The sequence below is a fragment of the Geotrypetes seraphini genome, chromosome 2, assembly GCF_902459505.1.
Source record: "Geotrypetes seraphini chromosome 2, aGeoSer1.1, whole genome shotgun sequence".
In the NCBI taxonomy this organism is placed as follows: domain Eukaryota; kingdom Metazoa; phylum Chordata; class Amphibia; order Gymnophiona; family Dermophiidae; genus Geotrypetes; species Geotrypetes seraphini.
In genome coordinates this window covers 167,570,471-167,583,207 of record NC_047085.1, presented here as the reverse complement: position 1 = coordinate 167,583,207, position 12,737 = coordinate 167,570,471, and the positions used below count along the sequence as shown (strand labels likewise).

Sequence of the window (12,737 nt, the reverse complement as noted above, 5' to 3'; positions counted from 1 at the left end):
AGGTTACAGAGTGTGAATGCTAATATTATTGGAAATAGAGAATTTTCTGTAGAGAAAAACTCCCAACTTGCTTTATTGAGAACAGTTCTCTAGCTTCATGTGCATCCGAGGCAAAGAGTGGAAATGTTTGAGGCACTCAGAAGGCTGCTTAAGTCTAGCCTCATTTCCACCGAGAAATAAAACATCCTTTTGGAATTTTAGACCTGGCCTCCTCTCTTTTATTACAGTATATATGAGACTCAGTTTCCTTTTTGACTTGCAAAGTCACTCGCAATAATTGGGTGGTGGAAATGCGTGGAGCAATGCTGATGATGTATTGCTAGTGCAAATTATAAGCGAGAAATCTTCCGTCGTTGCTTGACTTCATTTACATACGGTCTGAAATATTTATGCAGCCTTGCTCCCTAGGAAACAATATGAATGATGTGATAAAGTGAAGCTTATAAAACAGAACAGCCCTAAAGTACGAGTTGCATCTGGACACATTTGTCTTGGAAGAATTGTTTGTTTTCCAAAGGGAAAGAACTGCATGGAATGGTTCAAATAGCAACTTCTGCTAATTACCACCCCACAATGGGTTAGTAGTTAAGCTTAAGCATCCCTGAAGCATAACACCCAAGTGTACTGGGAAGGCAAGAGAGCTAATTTACTGTAGTTAGATTTAAACTCTGAATGCACAGGGTTTATACAACAGAACTTGAATCACAAGAACAAATATTAATGCTGTCACTTTTTTTTTTCCTGCTGAACTCTGAAAACCTCAAGCACAATTACTGATAACCAAGATTCCTTTTTCAAGGTAACAACACAGCTTGAGAGATCTCAGCTTCTCAAAAATGGACTGTTGGCTCATACTAGTTAATTATCTCTTTATTTGTAATAAGATAATGGCTTCTTTTACGAGAAACATTTATTGCGATCCTGTTTTTGATGTCAGTGTTAGTCCATTTACAGTCTCAAATGGAAGAGTGCACAAGAAAACAATCAATATCCAATATCCAGTAGATCTTAATTTATGGGAGAAGTAAGTGCTAAAGTTCCAGGATCACACTGTCTTTACCATTTTTTATTTTTTTTTTTAGAATAACTGTAATTGAGGTTTCCATTCTGTAAAAAGTAACAGAATGGAGAGAAACCACCATCCAATCTGACTAGTATGTGCCAAGATAGGCTACTTCATTTCAAGGGAATTTTTTTTTTTTTTAATATTTTGGGGGTTTTATCAGAAATTACTGGATTGGACAATATAAGAAAAGTGAGCTGGAAATCTAAAGCATTCAGGATTATACAGTAGGCCCTGAATATTAGAACAAATTGCCTGCTGATTTGAGAATAAGCTGCATCAGGAGATTTGCCCCCGCATGTTACACGGCTCATCAGCTCTTAACAAAATGGCTGTGACTCTGGCACAAATGCTGAGCTTTAAAAGCAGCTGAATATGATGTCATCATTCTGCGATGCCATTTCAGAGACTGGTTAAAAAAAAAATAAGGATGCCATTCTATTGCTATGTTCAAACCCTGTGGGTGTGTTGTATTTAAATGAAAAAAAAAAATCCATTGCTGTTCTCTCTGCCATAGCAGCTTCTTTATATCTCCACAATGCAAAGGAATCTGATATCTTCCATCGCAGAGGTCTGTTTTTCGCCACAATTTATTAGTGAATGAAATGATTGCATGTTTGTCCCAGTTGGTATTTCTAAGCAAGAGCATTGGTTTTGTAATTGTGGGATCTTTATGAGGGGACGCTGAAAAGTTCTTAGCCCAACCAAGAATAGAATGATGTGGATAAAGTTCAATCAATGATCTGAAACAATGTCAAATCATAGAATTTTGTTTCTGCAAATTGGCACTTGATGAAATAAGATAACATTCTTTTCAGCTACAGTGACAAAATAACGCTCAGAATTTAGGAAGTTGGTTGGTTGGGCTGAGGACTTTTCAGCAACCCCTCATATAACATCCCGCTGGAATCAGTCAACTTTCTGGAATGACTTCATAAAATCAGCTGGATTGGCTCAGTGCCCTCGCTGTTCCTGCCTGGAAGCGAGTTTAGGCCATATGTTGTGGTCTTGCCCTTTGGTTTTGGCTTTTTGGGGACTGCATTTTCATCTTTATAGAACGTATTTGGAAGATAAAAATACATCGTTTCCCTTTATTACTGTTTGGTATTCTTCCTAGTTACCATCCTCAGCAGAGGGGTACCTCTACCTTTCTTAAATGGACATTGGCCATTGCGTTAAAGTGCGTTCTCCTGAAGTGGTTAGATGCAGAAGCTCCAGATTTCTCCTTGTAGAGGACTCGAGTGATTTCTTTTCTGATGTGGGAATGCAGAGACATTGTAGAGATTTCCTCCCCTCAGGGGCGCCTTTTTCAACAGGCGTGGGAGCCATTTTGGAATACCATGACTCCTTTGGCGAGGAGTCATCTTTTGATTCTTGAAGTTAGCTTTTTTTCCTTTGTTAGTTTCTGTGCTGCTGTATAGCGAATAACCCTGTTTGGGAGGGAGGGGGATGGGTTCGAGGGGGAGCAGAGGGGACTTGTTGTTACTATATGAAAACCTTGGAAGTGTTTGTATTGGGGGGGGGGGGGGTTGCTTCTTGACTGTAATAAAAATCATTTGAACATAAAATCAGCTGGAAATCTAACTTCTGGCTTTCTTCCTAGTTACACAACTTGTGAACTTTAGGACTTTAGTGTTTGTTCTCATCCCACTGATTTAGCTACATGCAGCCAGTCTGGATGTCAGGGTGTCCACAATAGATATGCATGAGACAGCTTTGCATATGATGGAGGAAATGCATGCAAATTTGTGTCATGTATATTCATTGCAAATCCCCTGAAAACCTTATTGTCTAGGTATGTCTTGAGTAGGTATGTCTTGAGAGACAAATTTGTCCTCATCCCCACAGGAATGCAGTTTCTCCATCCCTGCGAGTTTTGTCCCTGTCCCTGCCCCATTCCTATAAACTCTGCCTTAACGGCACAAGCCTCAAACACTTATAGTTTTAAAGTGTTTGAGTCTTGTGCAAATGAGGACAGAGCTTGCAGGAATGGGTCAGGAAAAGAACGTGCTGAGATGGGACGGGAAAATGAGTTCCCACGGGGACAGGGAAAAATCTGTTCCCGTGTCATTCTCTAGTCCTGAGGACTGGGTTAAGAGCCACTGGCTTACTGAGATCAGGCTCTGGCCATATATCTGTTGCCCTTAACCTTCAGCTGTAAAGATTGCTTTCATGCTTTGCTTGTACCAGCTGTCTCAGTTTGACATCACTGGCTCAGAGCAGCAAGAGATTAATCATGACAGTTCCAGCAGTCGTGACATTAGAATCCAGTCTTCTGTGCTACCACCTGCTGCTTAACCCAACATGTACTATATAAGGGAAAGTTTATTTACAAGAGGAAATAAAACTCAGAGCAAACAAAGAAAAATATTAACACATACAAAGCCCCTGTTTCTCAAGGAGCATATTTTTCTCTCCACATAATTCAAACATTTGCTATGTAACCTCCTTATAAGTATATAGTATTCAATTAATACAGCATCTCTGCTATTCCTAGGTTTACTAACTCAGTGGTGAAATTATCATTTTGTAATCTGGCTTACTTCCTTCATCTGGAGAAAGTATTGTTTTGACACCTATACCAGGGGTAGGCAATTCCGGTCCTCGAGAGCCGAAGCCAGGTCTGGTTTTCAGGATATCCATAATGAATATGTATGAGATGGATTTGCATGCACTGCTTCCTTGACATGCAAATCTATCTCATGTATATTTATTGTGGATATCCTGAAAACCTGACCTGGCTCCAGCTCTCGAGGACCAGAATTGGCTACCACTGACCTATTCCAAAGGACATCAAAGGAGGGGTGGGACCACAGCGGAGGCCGACAGCAGCCTGCTAGAATTCCTATATCACCGTCAATCCGCTGCAGGCCATAATTAGTTTTGAAAGTGAGACCGGGAGGCCGGAGGAAAGCTGGAGAGAAAGGGGAAATATGCTGGCCTTCAGGAGGACCCCCTGGTGTAGCTATTATAAGTATACGGAGGGAGCGGTCCAAAGAGAGGGGCATATGCAAGACTGGGGGGGGGAAGGGGAAAAATAATAGGTTTTAAAACAGAGTAGAATGAGAGAGATGGTGGACAATGGGAGGGAGGGAAAAGAAAGGGAGAGAAGTTGAACCCAAGGGATGGTGTGGTGGGAGGGGGGATAGAAATACTAGATGGGTGAGTGGTTATTAGAGAAATGCTGGACTACAGGGATGGAGACAAAAAAGGAGAGGTGCCAGTCCAGACCTCTGGTGGAGGGAAGGGAAACGAATGGGAAGACAGAGATGGAAGATGTGAGCATGGAGATAAAAGAAAACGTCAAAAGGGCAAGAGACCCTGGCAAGCGAGTTAACAGAAGACAAACGGAAACCAGATCCTGGGACCAACATGATTTGAATAATGACCAGACCACAAAAGGTAGAAAAAATAATTTTATTTTATTTTTTCTGATTACAGTATATCAGACTTGAAATGTTTATCCTACCAGAGCTGATGATAGACAGTGAATGTGAGCTAGGACTTGAAAGAGAGAGGAAGTCTTTTTTGTTTTTTACCACAGCGCCAGCATGGGTAGGAGAAGGCAAAGGGGGTGTGGTGGGTAAAGAAGCTACAAAATAAACCTTTCAGAACGTTTGAAAAAAAATGACCAATTGAGCAGGAAAATCAAATTGAATTGAAAAATTGATTCAATGAGCTGAATCGAATTGAAAAAATTTTCCCTGAATCGGGCAACACTAGTTCAGAGGTCCTTTGCTTGCACAATAATGCTCCATTATCAAGAAAGGTATTACAACCAGAATGAAAGAAGTTATCCTGCCGTTGTATCGGGTGATGGTGCGCCCACATCTGGAGTACTGCGTCCAGTATTGGTCGCCGTACCTTAAAAAGGATATGGCGATACTCGAGAGGGTCCAGAAAAGAGCGACACGATTAATAAAAGGTATGGAAGACCTTTCATATACTGAAAGATTGGAGAAACTGGGGCTCTTTTCCCTGGAGAAGCGGAGACTTAAAGGGGACATGAAAGAGACTTACAAGATCATGAAAGGCATAGAGAAAGTGGAGAAGGACAGATTCTTCAAACTTTCGAAAACTACAAGAATGAGAGGGCATTTTGAAAAATTAAGAGGGGACAGATTTAGAACCAAAGCTAGGAAATTCTTCTTCACCCAAAGGATGGTGGATACTTGGAATGCACTTCCAGAGGGTGTGATAGGACAGAGTACGATATTGGGGTTCAAGAAGGAATTAGATGATTTCCTGAAGGAAAAGGGTATAGAAGGGTATAGTTGGAGGATTACTATACAGGTCCTGGACCTGTTGGGCCGGTGCGTGACCCAGCAGAGGCACTGCTTATGTTCTTATGTTTTTAAACCGCCGGTCGCTCTAGCCGCTACCGCATCCTCTTGAGCAGGCGGTAGTTTTTCAGCTAGAGCAGGGGTTAGCACATGATTAAAAGTCACGCGCACTAAAGCTGCTAACGCGGCTTCGTAAAAGGAACCCAGAGTATGTAGGGTCCAGGCAATGTTTTGTGTGCACTAACTACAAGCATAATTACAGAATGTAAATGTGACTATGCAGATAAAAACATGAATAGATAAAATAAAACCACAATGACTGGACAAGTGTGTGTCATGCAACACTTTAAAAAATACATCTAGAATTCCAGCAGTACTAAAATATGTATAAAAATATCAACTTTTTTTTGCCAAATCCAAACATGCATGGAACCATTAGTGTGTACAATGTTCTAGTGAAAGGTACTGACAACTTATCTAAGAGTACCCCAAAAAATGAAGCCAGCAGTCAAAATACACACTGCAAAACATAACAAAACCCACTGTAAATTTTAGCTCCCTTATGTGTTCCTTAATAGTCTTTATTCAAGTCTTTATCCCAGTAATTTCTTTCCTTCCCTACTACTTTTACAAAACTTTTATTCGTACTAAGCAAAACTTTTGTTTTTGTGTGCGGTAGGAAAAACCTCAGAATTTGGAGTGGCCGTAATGTATTTTTTAAAATCCTCCTCCTCTCAATCGTGGGCTTCAAAACCTCCCTTTTTTTCTTTTCAGAACAGCACAATGAATATCATGCAGCTCTTTGAATATATATATCACAGGTCCCCAAAATCTTAAAAAAGGCATATTAACTATTCTCTTTTCGCATCTTGATTCATTGAAGCAGACACCAAGCTGCATCTGCACTGTGCAGCCTTTCGAAACAACTCCGGACCCTCCCATAGCTGAGTCAGGAAACAATCTTTAAATTGCTGCTGAGATGTCCAGGTTTTGAAAAGCATATTCATATATTATGTATAAACTCATTTTTCTTCTAAAACAATTTAAAACTATATCATACAGTTTCACTAGCGCTTCTTTTCCACTCCTAATATGCTGCTAATCAAAATGGCAGCTAGATTTGAAATAGATGCTAACAGAGTGGAACTAACTAAACATTCTGTATTAAGTTTTAGTTTTATTTTATTCCATTTTCTACATTTCTATTCTGCACTATCCAAAGTTCTAGGTGGATTTCAACAGACATTCACAGCATTAAATGAAAAATAGACAATGAATAAATAAATTTTTTAAAAAAGAAAAATAGACAATGAACAGTTAGTGATAATTAACAAAAACACCGAAGCAAGATGGTTAGATAGTGAGTAGTACACTCATGAAGACCTCATAAGCACAAAGGAAAAAAACAGTCTTGAGCTTTTGCTTGAAAGTTCCAAAGCTGGACAATGTACAGAAAGTAGAGGACATAGATGGGCATTTTTAAAACATACGTCTAAGTCTGATTTGGACATATGGCGCTGGATATCCAAAGTCGGCAGTAAGAAAATGCCCATTTCCAAAAGGCAAACTACCATATGTATAGAAATATTAAAATAAATAAATAATCTAATCTAATCTAATCCTTAGGTTTGTATACCACATCATCTCTATGTCCGTAGAGCTCGACGCGGTTTACAGTAGGAGAAATAGGAAGGAACTACAACAGAGGGTTAGAGGTAGAAGTGTGAAGAAAATTTAGAGGACTTGGGATGCCAAGATATAGAGTTTCCTTGATTCCTAAGTTGGAGGGAGACTTACATTTTTTGAGAAAAGCCAGGTTTTCAGATGTTTGCGGAAAACTTGGAGAGAGCTCAAGTTCCGAAGAGGGAGGTAAGGTTGTTCCAGAGCTCAGTGATTTTGAAGTGGAGGGAGGTCCCTAGCTTTCCTGTATGGGAAATGCCTTTTAGTGAGGGGAAGGATAGTTTTAATTTGTGGGAGGATCTGGTGGTATTAGGGTTTGAGGAATTCCAAGAAAGAGGGATAAAGGGAGGGAGGATACCATATAGGATTTTGAAAGTTAAACAGGCACATTTATAGTGGACCCTGGCGATTATCGGAAGCCAGTGGAGCTTGGCCAGGAGCGGGGAGACATGGTCAAATTTACTTTTAGTGAAGATTAGCTTGGCCGCGGCATTCTGAATCCGTTGGAGTCTGTGGAGGTTTTTCTTAGTTAGGCTTAAGTAGATAGAGTTGCAATAGTTCAATCTGGAGAGGATGATGGATTGGACAAGGAGGGTAAAATGTTTTTGATGGAAGCAGGATCTAACTTTCCTCAGCATGTGAAGGCTGAAAAAGCATTTTTTTACCAAGGATTGGAGGTGGTCATTGAAGGACAATGTGGAATCAATGATGATGCCCAAGACCTTGCTCGAGAACTCAAGCTGCAGAGAGGAGCCAGTGGGTAGTGGGATGGAGGTGGGTAGGTGATCTAGTTGTGGACCGAGCCAAAGAAGTCTTGTTTTGGACTCATTCAATTTAATTTGCACAGTGTGGGCCCAGGATTGTAGGTTCATTATACAAGAGGATATGTTCTTAGACAGGTTGGTGAGGTTCGAATCGGTCTCTAGGAGGACGAGGATGTCGTCTGCATAAGTGTAAATTGTTTCAAGGGGGGATAGGTGGAGGAGTTTTAGGGAGGACATATAGATGTTGAAAAGGATAGGGGATAGTGGAGAGCCTTGCGGGACTCCACAATTCAGTTTCCAGGGGGAGGATGAGGTGCCATTCATGTTAACAATGTAAGAACGAGAGCGGAGGAATTTAGAGAACCAACCTAGGACTGTGGAGTTGATACCTATCTCAGAGAGTTGGTAAACAAGAATATCATGGTGAACAACGTCGAAAGCAGCGGAAAGGTCAAATTGTAGGAGGACGGCAAACTTGTTTCGAGAGTGAAGTTGTTGAACCCTTGAAATCAGGGAAGACAGTAGGGATTTGGTGCTGAAGTTAGGACGAAAGCCATATTGATAGGGTAAAAGAATAGAGAATCTCTCTAAGTATGATGAGAGTTGGGAAGAAATGATGGACTCTAGCATCTTGGTTAGGAGAGGGATATTTGCAATTGGGCGATAGCTGGATGGTATGGAAGGGTCAAGGTCAGATTTTTTCAGTAGTGGGGTCAAGGCGATATGACCCATTTCTGGGGAGAAATGGCCCGACTGAAGGGCGGAGTTTATGAGAATGGTGATAGAAGAAATAGCCTGAGCGGGAATGTTCTCGTATAGGTAGGAGGGGAATGGGTCCAAGGAGCAATTACAGGATTTCAGTTTGAGGCAGAGATTGAGGACCAGGGATTCAGATACGCGCTCAAAGGTGGTCCAGGATCTGTCAGCTGGGATAGGGTTGGAGACCATTAGGGTGGGAGTGGAATCGGTGGGCACTAGGGAGTTGTAAGAGACTGAAGGAGGGAAAGAGCATCTCAAGGAAGAAACCTTATCATTGAAGAATTTTGCTAGAACATCGGCTGAGGGAGAGGAGGGGAGCAAAGTAGGGTCTCTTTTGGAGGTTAGGGAGCGCCAGGTGTTGAATAGAGTACTGCTTTGATTGTTGGACCTGGAGATTTTGTCACCATAGAAGTTCTTTCTTGCTTTTTTTAGTGCTGTATTGTACAGCTTGATATTGACTCTCCAGGACTGTCTGTCTATAGGACATTTTGATTTTTTCCATATGCGCTCCAGAGCTCGACATTTCTGTTTTAGCTCTCTGTGATATGGGAGGAACCAAGGGGCCTTGCGGGGATAGGAGATGGATTTAGTGGAAAGGGGGGCGAGGGAAAGATAGGTGGATTTGGAGAGATTGGGGCCCCGTTATGCCAATTAGTACCTGAATCTGCAGGCTTAGGGGCAGAGGAGAATAGATTGAGAAATTTAGACCAGAACAGGTCACTTGTGATTTTTTTGCGGAAGTTAATGGGGTTGGAAGTACGGGGTGGAGCCCCAAGGTGCGACATAAAGATGGGGAGACAGAAAGCCCCTAGGAAGTGGTCAGACCATGGGACATGTTCCCAGCGAGTGTCGTCAATTGACGTCTTGTGAGCGCTAAGGTCAAGGAAGCTAATGAGGTCCCCTTTTCGTGGGTTGGGGATGGTGCAGGGGGGGTGAGGCCAAGGGAGGTGAGGAAGCTAATAAGTTCAATCGTATCCTTGCTGGTGATGTCGTCTAGGTGGAGATTGATGTCTCCGATGATCAATAATCTTTGGAACTTGAGGAAGGCGTTTGTTATAGTCTCAAGGACGAGTTTGGAGGAGTTGTTCCAAGGGATAGGTGGGCGGTATAGGAGCAGGATGCCCAGTGGGTGAGGGTGAAGTTCATCATTGACGGAAGCAAGCATGTGTTCTAGTGAGGTGTGGCAACCCCTTTCGAGGAGCTGAACATCGAAAAAGGATTTGTAGAGAATTGCCAGGCCACCTCCTTTACGGTTAGATCTAGGTGAAAAGAGACCTTGGTAGCCATGGGAGCAGAGTTCATTTTGTGTAAATAGGTCATCTTTTTTAATCCATGATTCCGTGATGCATAGGAAACCAGGGTCAGAATCTTCAAGTAGGTCCTTCAGAATTTGAATCTTGTTGCAAGCAGATCTTGCGTTGCAATAAAGCATTGGGACTGGGGTGAGAGAGTCAGAGGCAAGGTTGGGGAGATTGGCAGGGGAAACAGACTTTAAAGAAGCATGGTTGATTCTTCGGGGGTTTTTTTTTTTTGGGAAGATGTGGTCTGGTGCGAATCAGCGTGGGGATTTTGAGGCCAGGGCAGATATTATTGGTATTTGCGGAATTGAGAAGATCGGGAGAAGGAGGTATTACGCAGAGGGTGGAGTTGAGGGAAAAGCAAAGTAGGAGGAGAAAGGGCCACGAGGGTGGCTTCATGGTGAGAGGTTGGTGAGCTTTTGGGTTGTGAAAATATATGTATATATTTTTTTTTTTGGGGGGGGAAAGCTAGGCAACTTGGTATCTAAGCAAGAAGAGGATCTAGACAACTCGGTAGAGAGAGGACTAGACAGACTTAGCATACCTTGATGGAACTAGTATAGAGGTAAAGAAGAGGGCTTAAATATTGTGCTCGTCCCTTAACATTGAAAGCACTTAGCAACTGGATGGTGTCCTATAAGAAGCTGAAATATTACCAGGAACAATTTACATCAAATCTACACCTATACGTATGGATACTAAAATAAAATTATTAGGCGTCACCTTAGATAGCGAACTTACATTCCATGACCACATAAGTTCTGTTGTAAAAACTTGTTTCTTCAAATTACGTATCATTCGTTCCCTCAGATCTATTTTAACTACTGACTCGATTAATACCTTAATTCATTCCTTAGTCATCTCCCACTTAGACTATTGTAATTCTCTTTTAAATGGACTCCCCCAAAAAGAACTTCGACGGTTGCAACTCATTCAAAATACCGCAATCAAACTCATTTACAGAATTGGTAAGTTCGAACACGTCACTCCTCTTCTTAAAGAGGCTCATTGGCTCCCAGTCACCCATCGGATAATTTATAAAATCATACTGCTTACTTTTAAAATTAAACATTCTCACCTGCCCCTATTTCTAGATAAACTATTAATCCCCCAAAGTTCTTCTCGTTCCTTAAGATCAACTGATCAAAAACTGCTTTTCATTCCTTCTTTAAAAGAATCCTACTACACTAGGAATACTAACTTTGCTGTAACTGCCCCCACATTATGGAACTCTCTCCCTCAATTTCTTCGGGATGAAATCCAATTACCAAAATTTAAGACTAATCTTAAAACTTATCTATTTCAAGATGCCTTTGCCAAATCTTAATCTTTTCTTGGTTCACTTGTTGATCTCTTTCTCAGCGCATATCTCTCATACCACGCACCCTTACCCCTCGTGTTATATCCCTTCCCTCTATCTCATTTCTTCTAAGATCATGTAACTTTTCCCTTCCTCCCCACTCATCCTCACTGTCAGGTCTGTCTATATGTTTTTTCTTTTTTTTTTTTTTTCTTACTAATCTTTCTAATACACCATTAAATAATTCTTCCTTTCCTATTTCAAATTTTATTGTTAACTGGTCAGATATTTGTTTTATGATCGGGATATTAAAAACCAATAAACTTGAAACTTGAACTTGAAACTTGGACAAGGACAGGCACTTAGCAACTGAATAGTGTCCTATAGGAGAACTTAGAACAGGGTCAGGGTCAGGGTCAGGCGTATATTGACTATACATGTGGTTTTACATGCGGTAACAGGCTATAGGTGCAGTTTATAACTGGACATACAGTTTGTACAAGTTAAATAAGCAGGCTATACAAGCTATACAGGTTATATAGGGACAGAGAAAGCTGTGTTGAACCAGCTGATAGAATCCCCAGGAAGAGCAGCAGTTAGGAGAGATGAAAGAAAAAACAGTTCCCTCAGAGCCTGGTGTGCTTTTTCACAAGTGACTTGGCACTAGAGGACAGCGTTAGAGTGGCCCCTCTTTGCTGCTGTGTTGAACCAGCTGATAGAATCCTCAGGAAGAGAAGCAGTTAGGAGAGATGAAAGAAAACACAATTCCCTCAGAGACTGGCATGCTCCTTCTCAAGTGTCTTGGCACTAGAGGACAGCGTTAGAGTGGCCCCTCTTTGCTGCTATGTTGAAACCAGCTGATATAATCCTCAGGAAGAGCAGCAGTTAGGAGAGATGAAAGAAAACACAGTTCCCTCAGAGCCTGGTGTGCTTTTTCACAAGTGACTTGGCACTAGAGGACAGCGTTAGAGTGGTCCCTCTTTGCTGCTGTGTTGAACCAGCTGATAGAATCCTCTATTTGGACATCCAGGCCATTGGGACGCCCAGACCATCAGGACGTTTATTTTTATAACGCATTTTTAAATATAATTTTGTCCAAGTCCCAAATGGCCAAAACAAGACCATGTAATGGACTGGCCACCCAGACATGGCAACAGAGCAATGGGGAGAATGCCAGATAAATATCTCACCAGAACTCCCTTATAGGTTACGGTGAACCCCCCCAAAACACCCCCCAAACCCACAATACCCGCCTGTCTACAACCCCAATAGCCCTTATAGCTGCATGTGGCACTTATATAGCAGTAGAGTAGGGTTTTTTTGGGGGGCACACATTTTCACCATAAATATAGTGATTAGGTTAGAGTGGTTTATGGGCCGGGGGTCCTCCTCTCTATGGTTCACTAGCCTATCCACTAGGCTACTTAAGACACCTGTGTGCAGCTCTACTAAGTTTCCCCATACCAGATGCTGCTGTTTTAGAGCCAGATATGTACCTTTTGTTCTCATTTTTGTTTGGTGGAAGGGGGTCAGTGAACATTGGGGGAGCGTGGGGGTGTCTTACCTTGATGCGTACAGTGGTCATCTGGT

At 41.7% G+C, this 12,737-nt stretch overlaps 1 protein-coding gene across 1 annotated transcript in view; it reads left to right on the top strand.

Annotated features, from left to right (window-relative positions):
* Positions 1–1,517: 1,517 nt before the first annotated feature.
* CD226 (CD226 molecule) overlaps positions 1,518–12,737 on the top strand; it is a 93,385-nt gene continuing 82,165 nt past the window's right edge. Inside the window, exon 1 of the mRNA XM_033934973.1 lies at positions 1,518–1,634. The gene's annotated coding sequence lies outside the window, so the exon portion shown is untranslated. The remainder of the gene's footprint in view (positions 1,635–12,737) is intronic.